Below are 27,300 nucleotides of genomic sequence, written 5' to 3' on the forward strand. Positions count from 1 at the left end.
TGTTAATTTACATGTGTCCAACCATTTCCTGAACAAACATGGTCCGATTTTGTTAAAACGTGGCACAAGCACAGTACATAATGGCATACACGTGCACCTCACTTTATTTTGTGATCTGATCAAAGATGGCCGACTAGTGGACTGGCGGCCATTTTAGTTGTAAAAAAACCCGACGTTGATCACGTTCTCAACAACTTCTCAGACATGCATTTGCAGATTGTGTTCAAACTTGATACATAGATAAATAATGATGGCTCACATAAGCATGTCATTTTCTTTTGAGATGTGATCCAGGATGGCCGAATGGTGGCCATTTTGTTACTCAAACATGTCCCCAACCATTTTGTTTCTTAAACATGTCTACAAACACTGCAGAGAGATTTAATGGATTGTGAATGAACTAAAATGTAAACTGAACATTTTTAGTGGATTGTGAATTTTCACCAGGTAGTCAGTCATCAATGATCAAATGCATACCTCCATAATGATGAAGAGACTCACAACAACTGCAATGTAAATTTCCAATTTGCTCGTCACTTCCGTCTGCTGGAATTTAAAGTCCTCATTCCAGGACGATGATGGTGTCAATGTTAATCCTGTAAATAAGAGCATACAGAGTGTTAAAAGGCTTATTATTACTTATGTGAATGTAAAGAATACATCAAGTGGAGGACGAGGACATTAAAATAAACATCTGTGCACTTTAATGTGAATTACAAAGACATGTTTGCAGACAATTAACAATTATGTCCAAAGTGGGATTTGAACTCATGTTGCGAAGGAACCTGTCTTCCTCTGCAACATGAGCCAGGGGTTCAGATGGGAACACCAACAGATCGACCCTGAGAAAACGAGGTGCTCAACATAATTGGAGATAAAGTTGAAAACTATCAAACCCAGAAAAGCTGATTTACCTGAAGTGAATAAAACATAATTGAGTTCTGTTTAATGTGTTATAAGTTTGATTAGATCTACAGTTTCTTCATGTGTGGAAAATAGAATAAGGAAATGAAAAGAAACCATTAACAGTGACTTACCTTGAAAGAGATTTGACATCCAGTGCGTTTTTTCAGTCTGCATTGGAATAGAAAGAACAATAATTGTACTCTCAAAACACACCCTTGCACAAAATATTGGCGCCCTTGCACTTCCTTCAAATAACTCACAATTTTCTCGAAAAATACGTTTGAATTGACGAAAGTATTTGGTCTCCACAATTCTTAAATTCACTTTTAATATGACAGAACCTTTGTTTTCGATTCAGACCTTAATATATCCTTTTAAATCAGAAAATAAAAAGAAACGGCATTGACAAAATTATAGACACGAGACTTAATATTTGGTCGCACAGCCTTTCGACAAACTAACTGCAGGCAAGCGCTTCCTGGAGCCATGAATGAGCTTCCTACACCTCTCCTCTACTGGCAGTTTCTACTGCTCCAGTTCTCCCAGATTTGAAGGGTGCTTTCTCCCAACTGCTGTTTTCAGATCTTCCCACAGGTGTTCAATGGGATTTAGATCAGGACTCATTGCTGGCCGCTTCAGAACAGTCCAGCATTTTGTCTTGAACCATTCTTAGGTGCTATGAAGTGTGTTTGGGGTCATCGTCCTGCTGCAAGACCCATGACCTTCGACGAAGACACAGCTTTCTGACTGCGTTTAACATTGCGCTCCAAAATGTCTTGGTAATCTCCTGATTTCATGATGCTATGCACACATTCAAGGCACTCGGTGCCAGAGGCAGCACAGCAACCACCCCCAAAAAAATCACTGAACCTCCTCCATGTTTGACTGTAGGGAAGGTGTTCTTTTCTTTGAAGGCTTCATTTTGTTATCTGGAAACATAGGGTTGATGTGCTTCACTAAAAAGCTCTAATTTGGTCTCATCTGTCCACAGGACATTCTCCCAGAAGGATTTTGGCTTGCTCAGGTGCGTTTTGAAAAACGCCAGTGGGGCGTTCTTGTGTCTCTCTCAGCAGCGAGGTCCTCCTGGGTCTCCTGCCATAAAAACCCTTTCATCGAGTTGGCGACGGATGGTGCAAGTTGAAACTGTCGTACCTTTTGTGCAAAGGTCAGCTTGAATCTGTTTGGCAGTTAATTGAGGTGCTTTCTCCACCATTCGAACAAACAATTCTTCGCTGCAATCTTCGATCAGGTTTTCTCTTGCAGCCACGTCCAGGGAGGTTGGCTACAATGCCACGGTCCTTAAACTTCCTGATAACATTGTGTAAGTGGAATGAGCTAAGATTTAGTAATTGCTTCAACTTTTTTTTTTTGTTCCACCGCAAACCAAAGAAATACATTATGTGGATACCAAAATATTTTTTAATTTCAACAATTTTCTGGGAGAATTTTTTCAATGCTATTTCTTCTTATTTTCTGATTTAATAGGATATATTAAGTTCTGAATCAAAAACAAAGGTTCTGGAATATTAACAGTGAAATAAATAATTGTGGAGACCAAATACTTTTGTCAATTTCAACTTATTTTTTGGAGAAAATTGTGAGTTATTTGAAAAAAGTGCAAAGGGGCCAATATTTTTGGCCACGACTGCACAAGCACACACAAAGGAGGAAACTTTATGACCTGGGAGGGCTATGTTCCACCTTCTGAAACACACATACAAGCACATACGCAGTATGCACACAAGCACATATCTTCAGTATTAAATGTATCATACCTGAATCGGAAGAACAATTCCGAGCTTTTCCAAGATGGTGACCGAATATGCTTTTATGTTCTGTATGCAGAGCATGGGCAGGAAGACAGATGTTAGATCAGACAAAAGTATTTTCACATATGCAGAGTGAGTTTTGACGATGTCACAGCTGGTAAGTAAAATATAAAATGTGCGCACACGCACACAGGAGATAGAATCCACAACAGCAGCAACTTGCATCCACAAACAACTACGCTACGGTTTTGAGATGTGTAAAGTGAGCTTAATAAAGGTTAAAGGTTGCCCCCCATGGATAGTCACACAAGCAACATGTAGCCTCATTTGTAGTATAGTTATGTCTTGGTAAGTGTGAGAGTAGGCCCCTTCCAGTGTTAATCCTGCATTGTGTAAAGACAGGAGAATAGGTCCTACTCCGGAAAACCTTCCTACCTCGGTAGGCGCAATCCATTTTGCTGCCCTTTGCTCGCTCACTAGTCGAGTTAACACGAGGTAGGCCTGAAGGGGTGGGGCCGGCGTTGAGGTCGGGGTGGAGTCGAGGCAGAGCAGCGAGGCGATGACGGTAAGCATGAGCCGCCAATCAGGGCTCACAGCGTGTGGCTGCAGCACTGCGTCACAGGGCATGGTTGGAACATTCGATCGGGCTCGCGGGGCGGGGCTATATAACCCGATGCGCAAAGCCCTCAACAGGACTTGCAGGGGATAAGCGCGTTGTGAAGGACTTGCCGAGGACTGACAGAGGAGAGAGAGGACGCGCTTGAAGAGGATCTGCATCACTCGCACAGTATGAACTTTACGATCGCTAAAGATACGTGGGCGCAGCCAGGGCGTTTATAACTTGCGCATTCCAGACAAGCGAGTGAACGAAGCTGCGCAACCGCCCTTTGCCATAAAAATCCTCCCTGCCGTTCGCCCCGATATACCGCCTGTGCTCGAGAGACACGCTACGTGGCCTTGTCTTCGCCTACTTGCCATTATCGCGGGATGTGCTGTGACCAAGGAGAGCCGGACGGGGCCGTTCCTGGACGACCAAGCCGGCGCGTTTGGCCAGAACATCATCCTGCCCATCTGCAATCCCCGTGTGAGTGTGTCAGATGGGCCCGTTGTCTTTGAGTATTAAGAATAAGACTATATAAGGATTTCCGTGTGTCTCTTCGTCCTGAGCTGTAAATACGTGCAATAATCATTAAATCTATTTGTTCTTCCCTTTCTTCTGAATTCGATCGTTCCCGTGATTTCTCCATTGACAAAGCGTGGCACGAATAAGATCGCTCCAATCGGGTTCCACTTTCTATAACAGCGCAGATCACGTGTACGCAAACCGCTCGGCGTATTCCAACCACACGTGGTTCGTGCTAGGCTTGTTTCCTCGCTTCCAGGGCAGCACAAGTACTTAGGTACGAGTGAGAATTTGGTCCCGAAACCCTTATTTTGCGCTGTCCGGAAGGGACGTAATAGGTCTTGGGTCGTGCCAGGTCAGTAAAGACAAGGGGATTAACCCCCCCCTTGATAAGGGGAGTGCCGACCCCTGAATCCACAGCAATTGGTGTCTGGGAGTGGGATTGGACCCGAACCAAATTTTCTTATCTGGAAAAATAATTTTGGTCCAAAATTCGAGCGGCCGAAATTTTTATTTAACATCCAAATTGTAGTCGTCTTATCCAAAGCCCTGGTGTTGGGCTAGCGGCTAGGGTGCCGGCTTAGGATCCTAGGATCCTGGGTTTGAATCCTGGTCGATCGCCGAATTAATGCCAGGGGGGTTGACTCAGCCTGTCATCCTTCCGAGGTCGGCTAATTGAGTCCCAGTTCACTGGTAATTCCCTGTTTGTCGTTAAAGGCGGCAAAAAGGGTTGGCGTCAGGAAGGGCATCCGGCCGTAAAACATTGCTTCAAAAAGGGGACCAAAAAACAACAACAAACGATAGAAATCGCGACTCAGGGTGTGAAAAACCCGACGGCTGCCGAATTGGACAGGGCAAATTCATATGCAGTGGCGGAAAAAGAAAAAGGATTAATTCAAATGGAAAAAGAAATTCAAATCGAACCAATAGTGGAAATTGGGGCGGAAGCGACGGACTTAGAAAAGCACTCGCGAGAGAAAGAAATGGCATATGTGCAAAGTCTGTGCTCACATCATGATGCCGTGCTTAACCCCAATGAAAGTTTGCAGGTGGTGGAACGAGGAAGAAGAAGCGCCAAAGTTAGTCGGGCTGTATATGGCACGAAAAGATTTTGCGGGAAGATGTTTGGCTCAAAAAGAATTTTCGCGCACTTGGGATTCCAGCGTAACCCAGGCGTTTGTGGGAGGTCCGTGGTGCGCTGTGTGAGTAGAAATGGCGCGTGTGTGCGAATGGCGCCGGAGCGCGAGTGTGTTGTCGAGAGTGAGGGAAAATGCACGATGGAGTGTAGGTGTGAGAGTTAGAGTGACACGGAGAGCGAGTTGGTTGTGGCGAGTGTGCGGGAATGCACACCTGGGTTGGTTGAGGAGCGTGTGCGTGGAGCACACCGGAGCGCGTGATTGGGTGCGCGACGAGGGATTGCACACGCATGGGTAGGTGTGCGCAAGAAGGTGCACGAGAGAGGTTTCGAACAAAAGAGTATGCACGGAGAGAGAGTGCGGCAAAAGAGTGCGAGGAATGCATGGAGTGCATGGAGACGCCTGGTTGTGTGAGTAGAAAATGGAACGCGTGGTGCGAGCATGCAAGTAGAGCATCGACGTTAACCGGGACAGCGTTCAGGCCGACGTATAGCCGACGCGAGCTCTCGGTGCGCGGTGTTCTTTGTGTGCTGCAGGGACCGGCCGGGATCGGTGCCGCGTCGCTCCTGCATAGCGCCGTGCACGATTCGGGCTGGGCTCCGCCCTGTACGGTCGGTACCGCGCTTTGTTAGGCAAAGCGATCAGCCCGGTTCGAGGGGAAGAAGGGGTCGGAGTGGCGCCCCCTTGTGGTGGCGGTGCTCCGGCCGGGCAAGGCTGGGCGATCGCGCTTGGGAGCGCGAGGCCCTGCGTAGGGATGGTGCTTGGAGCCTTGGCCCGACAAAACCTCCTGCCCAGAATCGAAAATGCTGGACGGACCCAACCTGCAGTAGACCCACCATCCGCACAGATAGCCGGCTTTTCGAAGCCGAGCTGCGAAAAATGTATTCCACCCCGAGAGGCTCAAGTTTAATGGACGTTTGGTAGTCGTAGTGATAGGAATGGTAGTTGTACCATTCATTTTGGGCACATGAGCTTTAGTTTATGGGGTATGGCGGTGAAAACCTAGCCAGGGAGGGCTTGGATAATCATTAGGGACCTCAAGATGACAATAGGTGACCAAGAGTTAAGTAGTGACATTGTACAAGTAGTGGGGACGAAGAAAAGGTTAGATGGATGTTAATGACATGGGATGTGCATAGTTTAATGGGATGACTGGGAAGCACTAATCTTCGAAGGGCAATAGTTAGCCAGATGAGGCTGTGTGCATGAGAATTTTTGGGGTTGAGGTGTGTGAGCACAAAAGGTGTGCAAGAAAATGGTGGTATGGAATAGATGGTCTGGAGTAAATGGAGTATGGAATGGATGGTGTGGAGTGAGTAGTGTGGAATATGTGGAGTGGAGTGTATGGTGCGAAGGAGTGGATGGGGTAAGGATGGACCCCTTCACAAGAGTACCCGGGGAGGGTAGTTTAAAAGTAGGTAGAGGGAGTAGGTAAATTGTGGTTGGATATTGACATCTGTGGTGCTGAAAGTAGCAGAGTACTGCTTGGATGGGTGCATTAGTGGAGTGAAATGGCTGGGCGTGTGGCCTGTTAGTGAGAATGGTTGGTTGGGCACTCCACCACTGTTAGTCTGTCGGCCAGGTGAGGCCGCAGGTAGGCTCTGGGAGCCAGGCTAGAGGTCAGAGTTAAAGTTCAATGGGGCCCGAGGATCCAGAGGAGGACCCGGGTAGCCCGACGCCAGAGAGGGCGGTAGTGGGGTAAGGGAGCCAGAGGGCCTTCCCCAGGTAGGTAAGGGTGAGGAGCAGGTAAGCTCAGGTGGCGACGTACAGTGGCGGAGGTGTGCAGGTGAGCGGGCCTGCTGGTGAGCCACATGACCCAGCCCCGAAATTGCGCGAGGGCACAGGGGGAAAGAATCGGGGGAGTGAGACCCCAAATTTGGTGAGCGCCACAGTATGTTCAATGGGAATTGGTTTTTTAGAACCGCATAGAGTAAAGTGGCCAATGGTTTTGCAGGGAAAGACCCTGGGTAGAGTTAAAGTGTTAATGTCATTTAGAGTATAGATAGGAGAAAGTCTCTTCGCACCATCTACGTCCACTCACCGAGGTGATAAAACTCCACACCAGATTTTTGAGCAAATGTTTGGTTGGTTGAAAGACGCATCATGACGTGGGGGTGACATTGTTGGGATTCCATCTCTTCCTCCTTAGGAGGGATTGATGATGAATTTGGCATTAGGGGAGATATGGGGGATGGGACATAGCGACGGCTTTGATAAATGTGTAAATTGTGTAAATACGGGGGAGGGGCAAGGTTGGAGTCGGTGACAGGGGAGGACGTACGTTAGGGACGAGCTTTCTCGGCTCGCTCTCCTGCGCACCTCACCTTGGATTGCCTGGTATTAATGTGTACCCTTGTGCCCTTGCCCCGCTGATTTGCTTGTCCTCCTCCCCCCACTCATGGACTTGTTTTGTTGGGCCTGAGGGGAGTGCGCAGGTGGCTGCAGTTGTGTGCCCGCACCTTCGCTGCCTCCGGCCTGCACTGATGCACCATATGGACCACACTGGCACCACATATGGACCACACGTTCTGTGGCCTGGCACCACTTTGGACCACACGTTCTGTGGCCTGGCACCACTTTGGACCACACGTTCTGTGGCCTGGCACCACTTTGGACCACACGTTCTGTGGCCTGGCACCACTTTGGACCACACTACGTAGCCTGGCGTCTCTGCTGGGACCGACCATTGCTGCCAGCAGCCTCTTGCTTAGACCACGGTTAAGGTGGCACCTATGCCCAGCAGGTGGACCACCTCGATCCAGGACCAAAATGAGGGACAGGAGGAGAGCGAAGCAGTGAGGGCGGCAGGTTCGCAAAATAGCGCCGTCACGCACGAAGAAGCAGGCGCGCAAAATGGCGCCTCGCTGATCACCGCGCCAGCGACCGTGGCAGCGCCCCCGATGGATTGGGGCCTTTTTTTCATACAAATGAAGGCCCTTATGGCCCAGAATAGCGAGAAAATGAGGGAGGAAACGAGGGCTGATAATGAGCGGTTGGGAAACCGGATGGATGCTCAGGGTGAGCGATTGGAAAACCAAATGGGGGTAATGAGGGACGAAGCGAGGGCTCGGAGTGAGCAATTGGGGGTAATGAGGGACGAAGCGAGGGGTACCGGTGAGAAGTTAGACAATAATTTTGAGGAGTTAGACAAGAAAATTGGGAAGTTAGACAATAATTTTGAGGGGTTAGACAACGGGATAAAAGAGGTGAAACATGGGTTAACGGGGGTAGAAAATAGAATGGCTGCCCAGGAGAATCAGATAGAGGGAGTGAAAAATGGGTTAGAGGGGTTAGAAAACAGTATGGAAGGCAAATTGAGGGACATGAGGGACCAAGCGGAAAGGGAAGTTAAACAAATGGAGCAGCAGATAGAGGGGGTCAGAATGGGGGTAGAAACCAAACTGGATGCTCACAGGGAGGAAATGGAGCAGATGAGGGTGGCATCTGGGCAGGAGATGCAAGTGATGGGAGAGGAGATCAGAAGAGGAGTGAGTGAGGAGGTCGGAGGAGTGCGCGAGGAGGTGAGGCACTGTAAGGAGCACATGGAAAAGGAGGTGAGAAAGGGGACTGTAAAGTTACAAGGGGGCATAGAGGACCTGACGCAGGAGGTGGAGCAGCTGACGGTGGGACAGACGGAGTTAGTGGAGCAGGTTCAAAGGAACACTGCGGTATTAGGAGGTTTAAAGGCGACACAGAAAGAACTAAAAGATGACTTGATAGCGACAAAGAGGGAATGTCAGATGGTACGTGAGGGACTGACAACGAGGTTGGACGAGGTGGTAGAGGTAATGGAGACGAAGGACCGGCAGGTGAGGACGCACATGGAAACGGTCAAGGTAGCCTTGGAGGACGAGCTTGAGGAGACGTACCGGGGAATAAAAGAGGTGAGGCATAAATTAGAAGAAGTGGAAGAAGGGGTGAGCGAAATTAAGAAGCGACGGAGAGGGGATAACAAGGAGATAAAAGAGGAGATAAAAGAATTGGTCCAAAGTCTGTGTTTGGATCGTGATGTGCTCATTAACCGGATGAGGGATTCGCAGGTGATGGAGGAGAAGCGAAGAGGAAGAGGACCCGGTGTAAGTGGTGACCAATATGGTCGTGCGTATGATGCGCCAGGGGATTTAAGGAGCTTGGGGGTCGAGATGGACCCGGGTGTTCGTGAGAGGCCGTTGGTGAAGTGTGCGACAGGTCCGGTGTGCGAAAAAGGAGGTGAGCGAGAAAGTCCGACTCTGGGGTGTGTGAGGAAAAAGTGCGTGCCAAGGAGTGAGTGTGCTGGCGAGAGTGAGTCGGTCGTAGCGCGTGTGCGAGGGAGCACGTGGAAGCGCGGGGTGGTGAGTGTTACAGAGGGTGTGACGGGAGAGTGTGCGCAAGAGTGTGCGCGAGAAAGGTGTGTGACGGACAGGTGCATGAGGAAAGAGTGCGCTGTCAGAAGTAAGGAAGAGTGTCCACCTGTGGTGAGTGTTACAGAGGGTGTAACGGGAGAGTGTGCGCGAGAAAGGTGTGTGACGGACAGGTGCATGAGGAAAGAGTGCGCTGTCAGAAGTAAGGAAGAGTGTCCACCTGTGGTGAGTGTTACAGAGGGTGTAACGGGAGAGTGTGCGCGAGAAAGGTGTGTGACGGACAGGTGCATGGGGAAAGAGTGTGCTGTCAAGAGTAAGGGTGAGTGCGTTGTCACGAGTGGAGGTGAGAGTAGTGAGAGTGACAAGGAGAGTGAGCTGGTTGTGACAGGTGAGCGAGGATGTACACCTGGAATGGTAGAGCGTGAGTGGGAATGCACGCTGGAGTTGGTGGTGAGGCACGTGGTTGGGTGTGCGAATGAGAGCACACCTGTGATTGTCACAGAGGAGGTGACCGAGGAGGGGGCGCGAAGAGGTGTATTGGTGAGGTGTGCGAGCGACGAATGTGTGCCAAAGTGTTCGGTGGTCAGGTGTGTGACCAAGGCTGTGAGTGGAATGAGTGTACCTGGGTGTGTAAGGAAAGGTACGAGGAGCATGGGCACGGCTGGATGTGTGAGCAAGGAACGGGCTGCGGGGTGTAAGCGTCCAGGTGAAGCATCGACGTTAGACGGGGTAGAGTTTAGAACGACTTATAGCCGAATCGGGCCCTCGGTGCGTGCCGGGCCTCGCTTTGAACGGCCGCGTCCAGGCTCCACTAGGCGGAGCTGGCAGCCCGATAGAAAGGGTCGTCATGGCGACCACTTTTTGGTGAGACGTGCCGGCAGGTCGAGATCGGGGCATTGGATGGCTCCACGCCGAGGTGGTGCGTGGGATCTCGGCACGGGTAAGCCCCCGTCCCTGCACCGAGTGCCGGACGCATCCAGCCGCTGGCACAAAACAACCAGCATCCATTGCTTGGCTTTACGAAGCCAGGCTTTGGACAGGAATTGGCGCACCGAGAGGCAGTAGTGAGTAGACTGGGTGATGAGGTTAGTGTTTTGGACCCAAAATTAGAGAAAAACAAAATTTGATGATTGGCAAGGGATTGGCAGTAGTGATTGGCAGATGATGGGCAGTGATTGGCAAATTTTTAATTTGTTGAAATTTGATGTGCAAAATTGGTAGTGAGAGACCCCCGATGTGGTGGGATGGCAAATCCACCATCCCTCACAGGTGGGGCAAAGGAGCAATAGCTTATGGGGTGTATGGCAGTGAAAACTAGCCCGGGTGGGTTAGGTTATATGTGTGTAGGGATCTAGCGAAGATTGACATTAGGTGACGTTAAGTTTAGTTAGTGACTGATACCTGTAGTGGGGACGCAGGTAGATTAGTGTGGATGATAATGACGTGGGAGCGCAATAGTTTAAAGGGACGACTGGGAAGCGCAAGTTTCAGAAGGGAGTAGTTAGCTGAGATGATGCCGTGTTTGTGAGAATTGAACAGGTGTGATTGCACAGGTGTGCAACTGGACAGGTGTGTGGAGCAGTGTATGAGTAGTGAGTGTGTGGATCAGCGCGAATGCGCTTGGGGAGAGAAGGGTGCAGGTGGCACCAGGTGTGAGAGCACAGGTGTGCAGGTACAGGTGTGTGGAGAGAGTTGGAGTGAGTGGTACGGAGTGGTGTGCATGGTGCGAAGGTGTGGATGGGGGAAGAGTGGACCCCTTTCACGAGTACCCGGGGCGGGTAGTGTAAGTGTTAGGTAGAGGGTACAGGTAAATTGTGGTTGGATATTGGCACTTGTGGTGCGGTTGCAGAATGGTGTTGTGAATGGGTGCATTAGTGTTGTGGAAATGGCTGGGCGTGTAGCCTGTTAGTGCGTGTAGTTGGTTGGGCACTCCACCACTGTGAGGATGTCGGCCAGGTGAGGCCGCAGGTGGGCTCTGGGAGCCGGTAGAGTTGTGGATGGGGCCCGAGGATCCGGAGGACGGACCCGGGTAGCCCAGTGCCAGAGAGGGCACCGAGTGGGGAGAGTGCCAGAGGGCCTTCCCCAGGTAGTTAGGTTAGGGCAAGGAGCAGGTAAGCTCGGAGGCAACTGCAGTGGTGGAGGTGTGCAGGTGGGTAGACCCACTGGGAGAGGTACACGCCACAGCCCAGAAATTGTGCGAGGGCACCGGGAGATGAATCGGGGGAGTGAGACCCCAAATTGAAAAGCACCACAGTTTGGCCAATGGGAATTGGTTTTTAGAACCCATAGTGTAAGAGGGCCAATGGTTTGGCCGGAGAAAGACCCCGGGTAGTGTAAAGTTGTTAAAGTCATTTAGGAGATAGTTAGGATTGATGAACCTGTCGCACCATACGCAGCCACTTACCTGTGGTGATGATGATGACTCCACACCTGTGTTTTCTTTGTTTGTGTTGCAGAAATGAGAATTGCTGTTGGATTTGTGAGACGCATCACGACGTGGATGAGACATTGGGGTGATTCCATCTCTCCCTCCCTAGGAGGGACTGATGATGAATTGGTAATGGCAAATTTTGATGAGAGTTGAAAATGGCAAATTTGATTGGTTAGGAGGGAGAGAAGACGAATTTGGTATATGGGAGGAACGGGGAAGACAGTAGGGATGTTTGTTGATTTGTAAAGTAGATGTTTATGGGTAGTGTTGTGTTGTGTGGATACAGTAAGGGGTAAGGGAGGGGCCATGTAGGTTACCTGGTGGGGGGGGGGGGGGCGTACGATAGGAACGTACCTGTCTCACCTGGTTCCCATGTGCCCCCAGTGTGCATCACCTTACATTGCGTGCACTTTTGCGCCCTTACCACCTTACTCACTTGTTTCTTCTTTTGTCTCCCACCTCCGAGGATCTGGCTTTGGGGTAGAGAGAGAGGAGAGAGAGGTGCTGGCTGCGCAGTTGTGGGCCTGCACTTTCGCTGTTTGCTGCCGGGATCGATACACCATGTGGACCGCAATGTTTGTGGCCACCCACAATGGACCGCAGTTCGTTTGCGGCCAAGCACCACCCGGGGATGGACCTATGGATCAACGTGGCACCTATGCCATACAGGTGAACCACTAATAGTTAACACCACCAAGTGCACCACAAGAAGAGCAAGAGACACCTGCAGGGTTAGGGGTTGTCGAATTTATTTTTATTCCAATGAACAATGGTGACTGCACCGATTGGTGGTGGGGTGGTGCTGTTGATGCTCGGGAAGGGTGCTCTGCACGTTATTAAAGGCCGTCGGCCACAGAGTACTCGTGGGTTGGTGTATCGATGTTGGCAAGCGCGCTCTCTCTCTATGCATAACATCTGCATGTGTCCCTCCAAAAACAGGTCCTGGATCGTAGTGTAAATAGCAGCGTAGTCTTGTAAATAATGCTCCCTACCGGCTGTATGTTTAGTTTGAGAATTCTTTCCGGATTCGGTTATCCTGTGGGTGTGTTTCTGTGAGGAGAAGGGTGCAACGTCGCAGGGGGACATATTTACTCATTTGTGAATATCTGTAAAACTGTCGCACTCAGGGTAGAGTTAATAGTAGAGGGAACTACATTGCGTGCCACACTAAAGTAGGTAAAAATTTATCGGGTCGGGACGCCCCGAGGGTAGAGAAGGGTGCAATGTTGCGAATATGGAATTTGGCCTCCATATCCGCTTGTAAATATTCCCCTATTTTCTCCAATACTCCCCAACTTTCCCCAATCCCCCATTCCCTAGTCCCATTGCATGTAAATAACAATCAGTAGAGCCGACCTTCCCCTTATTCCCCCATTAAATGTCGTGCCCAGGTCCACCGCACCACACGTAGACAACTTTCGGACATCTTCCTAGTTATTCTTAATCTATGTCAGTTAAGGCCTCGTTTCCATTAATTATGACTCTTCGTTGCACCAGAATGTGATTATATGGCATCAGTAGTGAGTTTAGGACCTTTCCCATACCTCCTCCCATCTTCTTCCCCAAACAACAACAATAACAACAACTACAACAACAACTACAACAACAATTACAACTACAACTACGACTACAACAACAGAGGGGCGGGGAGTGTGCGTCCTCACACCGGCTCGGTTACCCGCCATGACCATGCGCTCCACGGCGTTACCCCGAAGGGGCTGGCTGTCAGCTCCTCGTCAGGGGCGGAGCCAGTAACCCCCCCACGCACCCAATGAGAAGCAACGTGCCGATTCCATCTGGGGCGGAGCTAACGAGCCGAGGGCGTGTCACTCCCCGCCGGATATACGCGGCCCCGCGCCGGATGTGACGTGAGATGCGCCTCAGCTTGGAGAGAGAAGCCACCGCCACCCCCAGCGCGACGATACCTCCCCGCATCTTTGGACCGGACCGGACCGTACTGTACCCTGCCCCGAGCCCAGGAGGCCGTAAATAAAAAGCGGACGCGGTGTGTGCCCTTTTTAATTATTAAATAGACGGCAAGTAAGAAGGCAGCCAGAACCAGCGGCCCAGCAGCCAGCCCAGCAGAGGATCAGAGAAGACATCACAGGACACCATTATTATTGTGTTAAAATGTGTTTGGTGCATTTTCTTTTGTTATGGTGCTTTTTGGTGCTTTGTGGTGCTTTTCATGCATTTTGTTTTATTGGTGCATGTGGTATGGTGTATCAGTGCAGTGCATGGCAATGATCTTCCTCTTTTCAAAAGTTTCTGCTTTTGTTCCCACCAAAGACAGGTCCTGGGTGTAGTTGGAAATAATCAAAATAGTAGTGTCTTTGTAAATAACATGCTCCCCACCGGTTAAATGTTTAGTTTCAAGTCCATTCCGCAATTCGGTTAGTCTGTGGGAATGAGTCTGTTAGGTAGAATGCAACGCAGCAGGCGGGACATATTTAGTGTTAAAACTGTCACACTCAGGGTGAGGTTAAAGTAGAGGGTAACCACACCTAAGTGCCACACAAAGTTAAAGTTGTTTCGGCCCGGGCCTGGAGGAAAGGAGGGTGCAGTGTTGCGGTTTTGAGAACCCCTCACTTGTAAATACTTGAAAATAATAACTCTTGTAAATATCCCATCATTTAATAAGGTCAAAGGTCGCACCCATAGTTCGTCCATATGCCACACGTAGGACACCATAGGACTTCAGTTTTTTCCTTAGTATGTGTTTCAGATAAGGCTGTGTTCCCAATAGTTGAATCTGCATTGCATTAATCAAATAAGGTAGGCCCCATTCATTACATTCGAACCTCTCCCTCTCTCCAAGCTGCCCTAACATGCCCACCTACAGTCTGGGCTTGACCCTCCCAATTCTATAATGCGCCTTCGCTTGCCAGCAGCGTTCGCTGCATTGAGCCGTCATCGCTGCCTTAAGCGCTCGCCCCGGCCGCCATTACGCATGCGGTCAAGCTGGAGAAGAAGGGGGCGGAGCGCCAAGAATGAGGCGTGGCCCTGTCAACGTTCCATCAAAGGCGGAGCCGGTGAGCCCTCGCTACCCAATCAGGGCTGAGGTGAGCTCACTGATAGGCGTGGCTCGATGAAGCGCGCATTGATTTCTAAGCGCGTTATTATAAGCGCAAGCACGAGGACTGCTAAAACGACTGCGCAGGGGACCGTTGCTGTTGAGAGAACACCAAGAGGAGAGGAGGGAGAGAAGCTGAGTAAGAAGTTCACGAGCAGATTGAGTGGGAGAGCCGCACCAACAGAGGGCACGGACAGAGCTGCGTTGGAACGAGCCGCGCTGGGGAACTCCTAATTCATATGAATTCATAGGAACTGCGCATACGGACTTGCGAAGGCCCCCACCCCCCCCCCCCCGACTTATGTAAGGTCCGGTCACGCGCCAACGATACGTGCTAGCTGCCTGCCATTCTTCGCCGCGGACCCGGAGCCGGGAACCATCTGCTTCGACCTTCTCCGCCTACCACTACCATTCGGTGTGAGTCTGTTTGTCCTGGTCGTGATAAGTTAAGACTGTTTTGGTGAGCCTGCCCTGTGTCCTGCTTCTTCTTCTTCTCCCTGTACATTCTTCCCTTTCGTTTCCTCTTCGGGTTTGGTTGTACATGATTAATAAATTCACTTGTTCTTTCTTTACTCTGGTTTCCTCTCCATCCGATCGCATCCATCCCTTCTTTCAATTGAGTACCTGTGGCACGATTTGGAAACCGCTCAGGATCGGGTTCAGTTTTATTGTTAACGGCTCGGGCCGCGGATTGCTAACCGCTCGGCAAATTCCATCTTGTCCGTGGTCCGAGCAGGAATTATCTCCCTGCTTTGCGGAAAGACTGGCACTCAGGTATTTGGGACCTCCATTGACCAATCACCCTGGCCAGTCTCGACCGCAGAGGAGCGTTATAGTTCCCAGGATCTGGGGACGGCCAGCTTAAAAGACAAGGGGATTAACCCCCCCCCCACTCCACCCCCCTTGGTAAGCGGAGCGCCGACCCCCAAATCCGCAACAATTGGTGTCAGGAGTGGGATCTGGAACCTGGGACTAAATTTGTTAGACAGAATTTTAGACAGAATTTTGGACACCAATTGTGCTATTGGCCGCAACAATTGGTGTCTGGGAGTGGGATTGGACCCGAACCAAATTTTAATACATCTGAAAAAAAAAGTCAATTTTGAACGGCCGAAATTTTTATTAAAAGATCCAAATTGAGTCGTGCCATGGATAATCAAGGCGATCGGATGCTGGTGGGGGAAAATGAAGGGGTAGAGAAAGGGTTAGAGTCAACCCAGGACCCCAGGGAAGAAGTGGGAGCAATGGAAGAGGTGGTTGAAGAAGGTGCGGTAGAGGGGGTTGCAGGCATACAAAATGGCGGCGCCTTGCACATGGCGACGAGGGCCGCGCCCCCTGCGCAAGTAAGAGTGATGGATATGCAATCCTTCATGGCGCAATTCATGGCAGAAATGAGAGAGATGGGGAACCAATCAAAAAAGGAAATAATTGATGCCCAAAAGAATGACATGAATAAAATAAATGGGAGGATGGACATCCAAGAAAAAAAAATGGATGCACAAACTAACCAAATGAAGGATGGGTTGAGTAATTTGGAAGACAGAATGGGGGAGCAATTGGGAAGCCAAATTGGGGGGTTGAGGAATGAATTGGGAGGTCAAATTGAGGGGTTAGACAGCAAATTTGGGGGATTAGAGCATAAAGTAGGGGACCAATTGGAGGACATAAATGGCCAAGCCCGGGAAGTAAACGAGGGGCTAGCGAGGGGGCAAGCCCGGTATGAGACGAGGGAAGTTGAGAGGGAGGTTACCCGCAGGTTGAGCGATGTCGCATTTGTGCACGACGAGGTAGCGCGGCTTGAGGAGCACGGGAAAAGCGAAGTGGAGCAAGGCACGGCCGGGTGGACCGGGGTAGAAATCGCGACCCGGGGTATGGGGAAGCCGGCGACCGCCGAAGTAGAATTTGCTTTTATTAGCGCCAGTGGTCGTCGGGCTTAACGGGGAAAAATACATTAAAGAAAAAGAAATAGTCGAGGTTGGGATTGGAGAGACGGCAAGCATAGAGGCATTATCGCAGGAGGAAGGAATGGAATGTATTCAAAGTCTGAATTCGCATCCTGATGCCGTACTTGCTAATCCTTATGAAGATTTGCAGGTGCGTGTGGAGAGGAGGATCCCAAAGGTGAGCCGGGTTGTATATGGTGCAAAAAGATTTTGCAGGGGAGTGTTTGGCGTGAAAATTATTTTCGCGCGCTTCGGATCCCAGCGTACCGCGGGCGTTTGTGGGAGGTCCCTGGTGCACTGTGTGAGTGGAAATGGCGCGCGTGTGAGGAAGAAGAGTGCGCCAGAGCAAGAGTGTGATACTGATACCGAGTGCGAGAGTGAATGCACATCGGAGTGTAAGTGTGGAAGTGGAACGATGAGTGATACAGAGAGTGAGATGGATGAGGAGCGGGTGCGAGAATGCACACCTGGGATGGTTGTGGAGCGTGTGCGTGGGAGCACACCGGAGCGCGTGAGTGGGTGGATGCTGGAATGCACACCCGTGGTGAGTGTTACGGAGTGCGTAACAGAGGAGTGGTGTGCAATGGAGTGTGCGAGTAGGATGCGTGCGCAAGAAGGTGCGTGAGAGTGGTGTGTAACAGAGTGTGCGAGAGAAGAGTGTGCACGGAGAGAGAGTGCACTGAGAGAGAGTGCGGTGATAGAGTGAATGGATAGGATGCATGAGAGGCATTGGAGCGCCGGGTTTTGTGAATAAGAAAGGGAACACGTGGTGTGAGAATCGAGCATCGACGTTGACCGGGGCATCGGTTAGGCCGACGTTTAGCCGACGCAGGCTCTCGGTGCTCTCTTACACTAAACGGTGGTTTATAGTGTAAGATGGCCAATGGTTTTGCAGGAAAAGACCCCAGGTAGTGGAAAGAGAGTTAAAGTCATTTAGAAGATTAAAAAAAAACCACCTTTAGAGGCCATTTTTCCCCGCAAGCGGGGGTTGGCCTTTTTCGGGAACCGTGGTTGTTGTTGTATTTTGGTCCCCTTTTTGAAGCAATGTTTTACAGCCGGATGCCCTTCCTGACGCCAACCCTTTTTGCCGCCTTTAACGACAAACAGGGAATTACCAGTGAACTGGTGCTCAAGTACAATTTAGAAGATAGATAGGAGAAAATCTCTTCGCACCATCCGCATCCACTCACCAAGGTGATAAGACTCCACACCATGTTTTTTTGTGCAAATATTTGGAATGGTGAGACGCATCATGACGTGGGGGAGACATTGGTCGTTGTTCCATCTCTTCCTCCTTAGGAGGGATTGGGGACGAATTTGGTTTAGAGGGATTGGGGACAGACAAGACGGGTAGCGACGAATCTGTAAATGGGTAGATTGTGTAAATACGGGGTAGGGGCAAGGGTAGAGTAGGTGACATGGGGGTGACGTACGGATAAGGGACGAGCTTTCTCGGCTCACTCTCCTGCGCACCTCACCTTGCATTGCTTTGTTTTAACGTGTACTCTTGCGATCTTGCCCCGCTGCAATCCCCCTGTCTTTTAAGCTGGCTGTCCCCCGATCCTGGAAATTATAACGCTCCTTTCCGGTCGAGATTGGCCAGGGTGATTGGTCAATGGAGTCCCAAATACCTGCGTGCCAATCCGACCGCAAAGCAGGGAGATAATTCCCGCCCGGACTGCGGACAAAATGGAAATTGCCGAGCGGTTAGCAATCCGAAGCCCAAGCCATTAACAAAGGAACTAAACCCGATCCGGAGCGGTTGGCCAAATCATGCCACAGGTACTCAATTGAGAAAATACGCCAACGATCGAATGAGAGGAAATCAGAGTGAAGGGAAGAACAAATAAGATTTATTAATTATGTACAATAACCCAGGAAAGAGGAAACGAAAGGGGAAGAATGTACAAGAAGAAGAGCAAAAGGACACAGGGCAAGCTTATCTATAGTCTTACTTAACCCCAGGACAAAATAGACAGACTTACACGGGAGGGTAGTGGTAGGAGGAGAAGGGTCCAGGCAGATGGTAGGCGTCGAGGTCCGGCTCCAGGTTCACTCGAGTCCGGCTCCGGGTGTTGACTCGTACCGCGGCAAAGAACGGCCTGCAGCTTCGCGTGGCGTTTGTGCACGACCGGACCTTTCAGATATAGCGGGGGACTGGGATGCTGCGTATGTAATATGTGCGCCTGCTGCCTCTCTCTCTCTCAATGTTCATACACGCCTTCCAAACGAGATCATTAATCACCAGGTGCGCTCCGCGCATTCCGTACCAGTCGAGCTCTCCCCGCGCAGTCCTCTCGGCAGTCTTTTCACAATGGCCTCCCCTCGCGCAGTCCTTATACAACGGCCTCCCCTCGCGCAGTCCTTCAGAGGGCTTTTCGTGCGTGCTTATATGGGCAAGCCCAGCGAACCCTCTGGAAGCTCCAGCCACGCCCTTACCAGGCCATCCCACCTCAGCCCTGATAGGTTTGCGAGGGCTCACCGGCCCCACCCTCGATGGCTCGTGGACGAGGCCACAACTCTTCTCGTGGGTCTGCCCGATCTTTCCTCGAGCCGACCGTGTGTTCAATGGCGTTTGGAGCGAGGCAGTGAACGCTGCTGGCAAGCGACGGCGCGTAATAGAATTGGAGGGGACAAGCCCCGACTATAGGCGCGCATAGTGGCGTAGCTTGGAGAGAGAGTGGCTGGCAAAGAGGCGAATGGGGCCTATCTTATTTAATTAATGCAACGCAGATTCAACTATTGGGAACAGAGCCTTAACTAAACACAGACTAGGGAAATAACTGAAAGTTCCTATGGTGTCCTATGTGTTGCTTGTGGACCAACTAGGGGTGCGACCTTATTAAATGAAGAGAATTATTTACAAGAATTATTTGCAAGTATTTACAGGTGAGGGGTTCTAAAACCGCAACAATATATATATATATATATATATATATATATATATACACACCGTATTTTCCGGTGTATCAACCGCACCCCCGATTTTCGACTTCAAAATAAATAAATAAATAAATCAGATTTTCGAGGGAAAAAAATAAATAAATCAGGAAAATTTAAAAAAAGAGAAGAGAATAAATAAATAAAATGGAAAGCGAAATATGATGAAGGAAAGAGAAACTGAAGACAGAGAAAGAGTGAAAATACATGAAATGAGTTGAAAGAGAACAAAAAAAACATTATAATTATTCTTTCTTGCCAATGCCTTTTTATATATCTTGCCTTTTAATTGTTCTTTCTGATGTGACAAAGACTCTTGGCTCATTTCTCAAATTTGTGTTGGCTGCAGACACGGCCACGGATCACAGGATGGAACCCGATGAATGAAGAAATAAAATTATTTTGAGGAGAAAGGAGTCTTTATTTCATATTTTTCCATGTCAACAAACCTCAATGGAAAGTAGGAAAAAAATATAAAAAATAAAAATAAAAACCTCCCTCCCTACCCGAACTTTTGAGAAAAAAGGACGCTCAACAACTTTTTATTTTTATGTGGCCTTACCACGTTGGTTAGACAATAGGTACGGTACGTCATAATGTCCCATGCAAAACATCATGTTTACCATGTTGACGCTTTTGTTTTGCGACTTAATCCTGTCTTTATTTAGCACACTCTATTCACTATGTGACCTGTCATTCAAAGAGGACTAGTGAAAGGACACATTTTCACAAACATGCATAGAAAAATCAAATATTACAAACTTCAAACTTTCTTGTATTTTGACTGGCAGCAGTAATCGGCGTTGAACCTACCTTAGTAACGTAATTGACGATCATTCATCATTGTATCCCCGCAACCCCAAAGTAATATAAAGATTACGTCCCGTTGATATGACAGTTTTTCAATGCACAAATTTTTCTGTTACTGTGTATCAACCGCACCCCCTTTTTTAGGGTTTTCCCGTTGGTAAAAAACCGCGGTTGATACACCAGAAAATACGGTGTATATATATAAAAAAAAAAAATATATAAATATATATATATATACAGTATATATAAATAAATATATATATATATATATATATATTGTTGCGAATATGGAATTTGGCCTCCATATCCGCTTGTAAATATTCCCCTATTTCCCCAATACTCCCCAACTATCCCCAATCCCCCATTCCCTAGTCCCATTGTCTGTAAACAACAATCAGTAGAGCCGACCTTCCCCTTTTTCCCCCATTAAATGTCGTGCCCAGGTCCACCGCATCACACGTAGACAACTTTCGGACATCTTGCTAGTTATTCTTAGTCTATGTCAGTTAAGGACTCGTTTCCATTAATTATGACTCTTCGTTGCACCAGAATGTGATTATATGGCACCAGTAGTGAGTTTAGGACCTTTCCCATACCTCCTTCCATCTTCTTCCCCAAACAACAACAACAACAACAACAACTACAACTACAACAACGACAACAACAACGACGCTGCGCGGGGGGAGTGTGCGTCATCACACCGGCTCGGTTAGCCGCCATTGACAATGCGCTCCGGACCATGCGCTCCACGGGGTTACCACGAAGGGGCTCCTTGTCAGCTCCTCGTCAAGGGCGGAGCCGGTAACCCCCCCGCACGCACCCAATGAGAAGCGACGTGCCGATTCCATCTGGGGCGGAGCTAACGAGCCGAGGGCGTGTCACTCCCCGCCGGATATACGAAGCGACTCACCGGATGTGAGGTGAGATGCGCCCCCAGCTTGAGACGACAAGACGCCACCTCGAGCGCTGTGAAACCTCCTGCATCTACTGGACCGTACAGTACCCTGTCCTTGAGCCAAGAGTGCACCTTGAGCCATCGATTCTGCCTTTCCTGGCCATCAATCCCCGTGTGAGTCAGCCTTTTGTCCCGTTTATCTGTCGTCTGTTGGGGTTAATATAAGATTGTGTCTAAGTGCTTGTCTTTCTATGCTGTACCTCTCGTCCCTGTAATCTGACCTTCCGAACGAATATAATCTCCTCCGGAGGTCTTGAGAACCGTATCCCTGGTGTGTCATTTTAATCCCAGCCGTGTGTCTTTTCCTTCATTGACCTAGCGTAGCGCGATTAGTCAACGTTCGGGTATAATCGGGTAACTTGTGCAGACGTGGTCATACCAAACCGCTCGGTAAATAACATCTAAGCCACGTCTGTAACAATTGGTGTCGAGGAGTGGAATTCGAACCCGGGACTAAATTTATTAGGCCCAAATTTGTAACAATTAGAATCGATTCGGAGCGCGTTTCCCGCGCGAAATTATAACGGCGAAATTTGATTTTGTTATACGAAAATAAAAACCCGAATTTTGAAAGTCGCGCTATGGCAGACCATGACAGCTGGGGTCCGGTAGGGGAGAGTGAGGCAGGGTCGGTCCAGGACCAAATTGAGGGACGCGAGGAGAGCGAAGCAGCGAGGGTAGCAGACGCACAAAATGGCGCCTCGCTGGTCACCGCGCCCGCGACCGTGGTAGCGCCGCCGATGGATTGGGGCCTATTTATGGAACAAATAAAGGCTTTTATGGTTAAGTCGGGTGAAGAAATGAAGGACGAGATGAGGGCTAATAGTCAGCAATTGGGAAACCAAATTGTGGGATTGAGGGCTGATAGTGAGCGATTGGAGGGCCAAATGGGGGTAATGAGGGACGAAGCGAGGGGTACCGGTGAGGGGTTAGACAACGGGATAAAAGAAGTGAAAAATGGGTTAATGGGGGTAGAAAACAGAATGGCCGCTCAAGAGAATCAAATGGAAGGGATGCAAAAGGGGTTAGAGGGGGTAGAAAATAGAATGGCTGCCCAGGAGAATCAGATAGAGGGAGTGAAAAATGGGTTAGAGGGGTTAGAAAACAGTATGGAAGGCAAATTGAGGGACATGAGGGACCAAGCGGAAAGGGAAGTTAACCAAATGGGGCAGCAGATAGAGGGGGTCAGAATGGGAGTAGAAGCCAAACTGGATGCTCACAGGGAGGAAATGGAGCAGATGAGGGTGGCATCTGGGCAGGAGATGCAAGTGATGGGAGAGGAGATCAGGAGAGGAGTGAGTGAGGAGGTCGGAGGAGTGCGTGAGGAGGTGAGGCACTGTAAGGAGCACATGGAGAAGGAGGTGAGAAAGGGGACTGTAAAATTGCAAGGGGGCATAGAGGACCTGACGCAGGAGGTGGAGCAGCTGACGGTGGGACAAACGGAGTTAGTGGAGCAGGTTCAAAGGAACACTGCGGTATTAGGAGGTTTAAAAGCGACACAAAACGACATAAAAAACGACTTGATAGCGACAAAGAGGGAATGTCAGATGGTACGTGAGGGACTGACAACGAGGTTGGACGAGGTGATAGAGGTAATGGAGACGAAGGACCGGCAGGTGAGGACGCACCTGGAAACGGTCAAGGTAGCCTTAGAGGATGAGCTTGAGGAGACGTACCGGGGAATAAAAGAGGTGAAGCACAAATTAGAAGAAGTGGAAGAAGGGATGAGCGAAATTAAGAAGCGACGGAGAGGGGATAAGAAAGAGATAAAAGAGGAGATAAAAGAATTGGTCCAAAGTCTGTGTTTGGATCGTGATGATGTGCTCATTAACCGGATGAGGGATTCGCAGGTGATGGAGGAGAAGCGAAGAGGAAGAGGACCCGGTGTAAGTGGTGACCAATATGGTCGTGCGTATGATGCGCCAGGGGATTTAAGAAGCTTGGGGGTCGAGATGGACCCGGGTGTTCGTGAGAGGCCGTTGGTGAAGTGTGCGACAGGTCTGGTGTGCGAAAGAGGAGGTGTGCGAGAAAGTCCGACTCTGGGGTGTGTGAGGAAAAAGAGCGTGCCAAGGAGTGAGGGTGCTGGCGAGAGTGAGTCGGTCGTAGCGTGTGTGCGAGGGAGCACATGGAAGCGCGGTGTGGTAAGTGTTACAGAGGGTGTGATGGGAGAGTGTGCGCAAGAAAGGTGTGCGCGAGAAAGGTGTGTGACGGACGGGTGCATGAGGAAAGAGTGCGCTGTCAGAAGTAAGGAAGAGTGTCCACCTGTGGTGAGTGTTACAGAGGGTGTGACGGGAGAGTGTGCGCAAGAGTGTGCACGAGAGAGGTGTGTAACGGACAGGTGCATGGGGAAAGAGTGCGCTGTCGGGAGTAAGGGCGAGTGCGTTGTCAAGAGTGGTGGTGAGAGGAGTAAGAGTGACACGGAGCGTGAGTTGGTTGTGACAGGTGAGAAAGGAAGCACACCTGGAATGGTAGAGCGTGAGTGGGAATGCACGCTGGAGTTGGTGGTGAGGCACGTGGTTGGGTGTGCGAATGAGGGCACACCTGTGATTGTCACAGAGGAGGTGACCGAGGAGGGGGCGCGAAGCGGTGTATTGGTGAGGTGTGCGAGCAACGAATGTGTGCCAAAGTGTTCGGTGGTCAGGTGTGTGACCAAGGCTGTGAGTGGAATGGGTGTACCTGGGTGTGTAAGGAAAGGTACGAGGAGCATGGGCACGGCTGGATGTGTGAGCAAGGAACGGGCTGCGGGGTGTAAGCGTCCAGGTGAAGCATCGACGTTAGACGGGGTAGAGTTTAGAACGACTTATAGCCGAATCGGGCCCTCGGTGCGTGCCGGGCCTCGCTTTGAACGGCCGCGTCCGTGCTCCACTAGGCGGAGCGGGCAGCCCGATAGAAAGGGTCGTCATGGCGACCACTTCTTGGTGAGACGTGCCGGCAGGTCGAGATCGGGCAATTGGATGGCTCCACGCCGAGGGGGTGCGTGGGATCTCGGCACGGGTAAGCCCCCGTCCCTGCACCGAGTGCCGGACGCATCCAGCCGCTGGCACAAAACAACCAGCATCCATTGCTTGGCTTTACGAAGCCGGGCTTTGGACAGGAATTGGCGCACCGAGAGGCATTATTGAGTAGACTGGGTGATGAGGTTAGTGTTTTGGACCCAAAATTAGAGAAAAACAAAATTTGATGATTGGCAAGGGATTGGCAGTAGTGATTGGCAGATGATGGGCAGTGATTGGCAAATTTTTAATTTGTTGAAATTTGATGTGCAAAATTGGTAGTGAGCGATGGGCCCGGTGGGTAAGAGTGGCATCCCTGCCACCCTTCCCATAGTGGGGGCAAAGGAGCAATAGCTTATGGGGTGTATGGCAGTGAAAACTAGCCCGGGTGGGTTAGGTTATATTGGTAGGGATCTAGAAGAGATTGACATTAGGTAACGTTAAGTTTAGTTAGTGACTGATACCTGTAGTGGGGACGCAGGTAGATTAGTGTGGATGATAATGACGAGGGAGCGCAATAGTTTAAAGGGACGACTGGGAAGCGCAAGTTTCAGAAGGGAGTAGTTAGCTGAGATGATGCCGTGTGTGTGAGAATTGAACAGGTGTGATTGCACAGGTGTGCAACTGGACAGGTGTGTGGAGCAGTGTGTGAGTAGTGAGTGTGTGGATCAGCGCGAATGCGCTTGGGGAGAGAAGGGTGCAGGTGGCACCAGGTGTGAGAGCACAGGTGTGCAGGTACAGGTGTGTGGAGAGAGTGGGAGTAAGTGGTACGGAGTGGTGTGCATGGTGCGAAGGTGTGAATGGGGGAAGAGTGGACCCCATCACGGATACCCGGGGCGGGTAGTGTAAGTGTTAGGTAGAGGGTACAGGTAAATTGTGGTTGGATATTGGCATCTGTGGTGCGGTTGCAGAATGGTGTTGTGAATGGGTGCATTAGTGTTGTGGAAATGGCTGGGCGTGTAGCCTGTTAGTGCGTGTAGTTGGTTGGGCACTCCACCACTGTGAGGATGTCGGCCAGGTGAGGCCGCAGGTGGGCTCTGGGAGCCGGTAGTTGTGAGTGGGTGCCTGAGGATCCCGGGTGTGGATCGGGCAGCCCAGTGCCAGAGAGGGCATTGAGTGGGGAGAGCGCCAGAGGGCCTTCCCCAGGTAGTTAGGTTAGGGTAAGGAGCAGGTAAGCTCGGAGGCAACTGCAGTGGTGGAGGTGTGCAGGTGGGTAGACCCACTGGGAGAGGTACACGCCACAGCCCAGAAATTGTGCGAGGGCACCGGGAGATGAATCGGGGGAGTGAGACCCCAAATTGAAGAGCACCACAGTTTGGCCAATGGGAATTGGTTTTTAGAACCCATAGTGTAAGAGGGCCAATGGTTTGGCCGGAGAAAGACCCCGGGTAGTGTAAAGTTGTTAAAGTCATTTAGGAAATAGTTAGGATTGATGAACCTGTCGCACCATACGCAGCCACTTACCTGTGGTGATGATGATGACTCCACACCTGTGTTTTCTTTGTTTTGTGCAGGAAATGAGAATTGCTGTGAGGATTTGTGAGACGCATCACGACGTGGATGAGACATTGGGGTGATCCCATCTCTCCCTCCCTAGGAGGGACTGATGATGAATTGGTGATAGCAAATTATGATGTTCAGTTGGAGATGGCAAATTTTGAGGAAAGTTGGAAATAGCAAATTTGATTGGTTAGGAGGGAGAGAAGACGAATTTGGTATATGGGAGGAACGGGGAAGACAGTAGGGATGTTTGTTGATTTGTAACGTAGATGTTTATGGGTAGTGTTGTGTTTTGTGGATACAGTAAGGGGTAAGGGAGGGGCCATGTAGGTTACCTGGTGGGGGGGGGGGGGGGAGCGTACGGTAGGAACGTACCTGTCTCACCTGGTTCCCATGTGCCCCCAGTGTGCATTACCTTGCATTGCGTGCACTTTTGCGCCCTTACCACCTTACTCACTTGTCTGCTTCTTTTGTCTCCCACCTCCGAGGATCTGGCTTTGGGGTAGAGAGAGAGGAGAGAGAGGTGCTGGCTTCGCAGTTGTGGGCCTGCACTTTCGCTGTTTGCTGCCTGGATCGATACACCATATGGACCGCAATGTTTGTGGCCACCCACAATGGACCGCAGTTCTTTTGCGGCCAAGCACCACCCATGGATGGACCTATCGGTCAACGTGGCACCTATGCCATACAAGGTGAACCACTAACAGTTGGCCCCCTGACGGCCACAATAAAGAAATGGACGCGGTTGGCGCCTTTCTTTATTTTTCTAAGGAAGTAAGAACACCAAGTGCACCACACGAAGGCAAGACCAGCGGCAGAACATCGGCCGGCTGCGACACCACACAATGATTTATAGACACTTTATTGGTGCACCGGATGGTGCTCACTGTGTGATGGGGTGGTGCTTGATGCTTGGAAGGGGTGCTCTGCACTTTATTAAAGGCCGTAGGCCACAGAGCACTCGTGGGTTGGTGTATCGATGCTAGCATGCGTGCTCTCTCTATGCATAACATCTGCATGTGTTCCTCCAAAAACAGGTCCTGGATCGTAGTGTAAATATCAGCGTAGTCTTGTGTAAATAATGCTCCCTACCGGCTGTATGTTTAGTTTGAGGATTCTTTCCGGATTCGGTTATCCTGTGGGTGTGTTTCTGTGAGGAGAAGGGTGCAACGTCGCAGGGGGACATATTTACTCATTTGTGAATATCTGTAAAACTGTCGCACTCAGGGTAGAGTTAATAGTGGAGGGAACTACATTGCGTGCCACACTAAAGTAGGTAAAAATTTATCGGGTCGGGACGCCCCGAGGGTAGAGAAGGGTGCAATGTTGCGAATATGGAATTTGGCCTCCATATCCGCTTGTAAATATTCCCCTATTTCCC

At 50.0% G+C, this 27,300-nt stretch overlaps 1 long non-coding RNA gene across 1 annotated transcript in view; it reads right to left on the minus strand.

Annotated features, from left to right (window-relative positions):
• Positions 1-2,681: 2,681 nt before the first annotated feature.
• The window catches only part of LOC137430566 (uncharacterized), a 61,310-nt gene continuing 36,691 nt past the window's right edge, over positions 2,682-27,300 (minus strand). Inside the window, exon 3 of the long non-coding RNA XR_013623960.1 lies at positions 2,682-2,741. This is a non-coding gene — a long non-coding RNA (uncharacterized LOC137430566). The remainder of the gene's footprint in view (positions 2,742-27,300) is intronic.

This window comes from Myxine glutinosa, chromosome 7 (genome assembly GCF_964187855.1).
Source record: "Myxine glutinosa chromosome 7, kmMyxGlut1.1, whole genome shotgun sequence".
Taxonomy (NCBI): Eukaryota; Metazoa; Chordata; class Myxini; order Myxiniformes; family Myxinidae; genus Myxine; species Myxine glutinosa.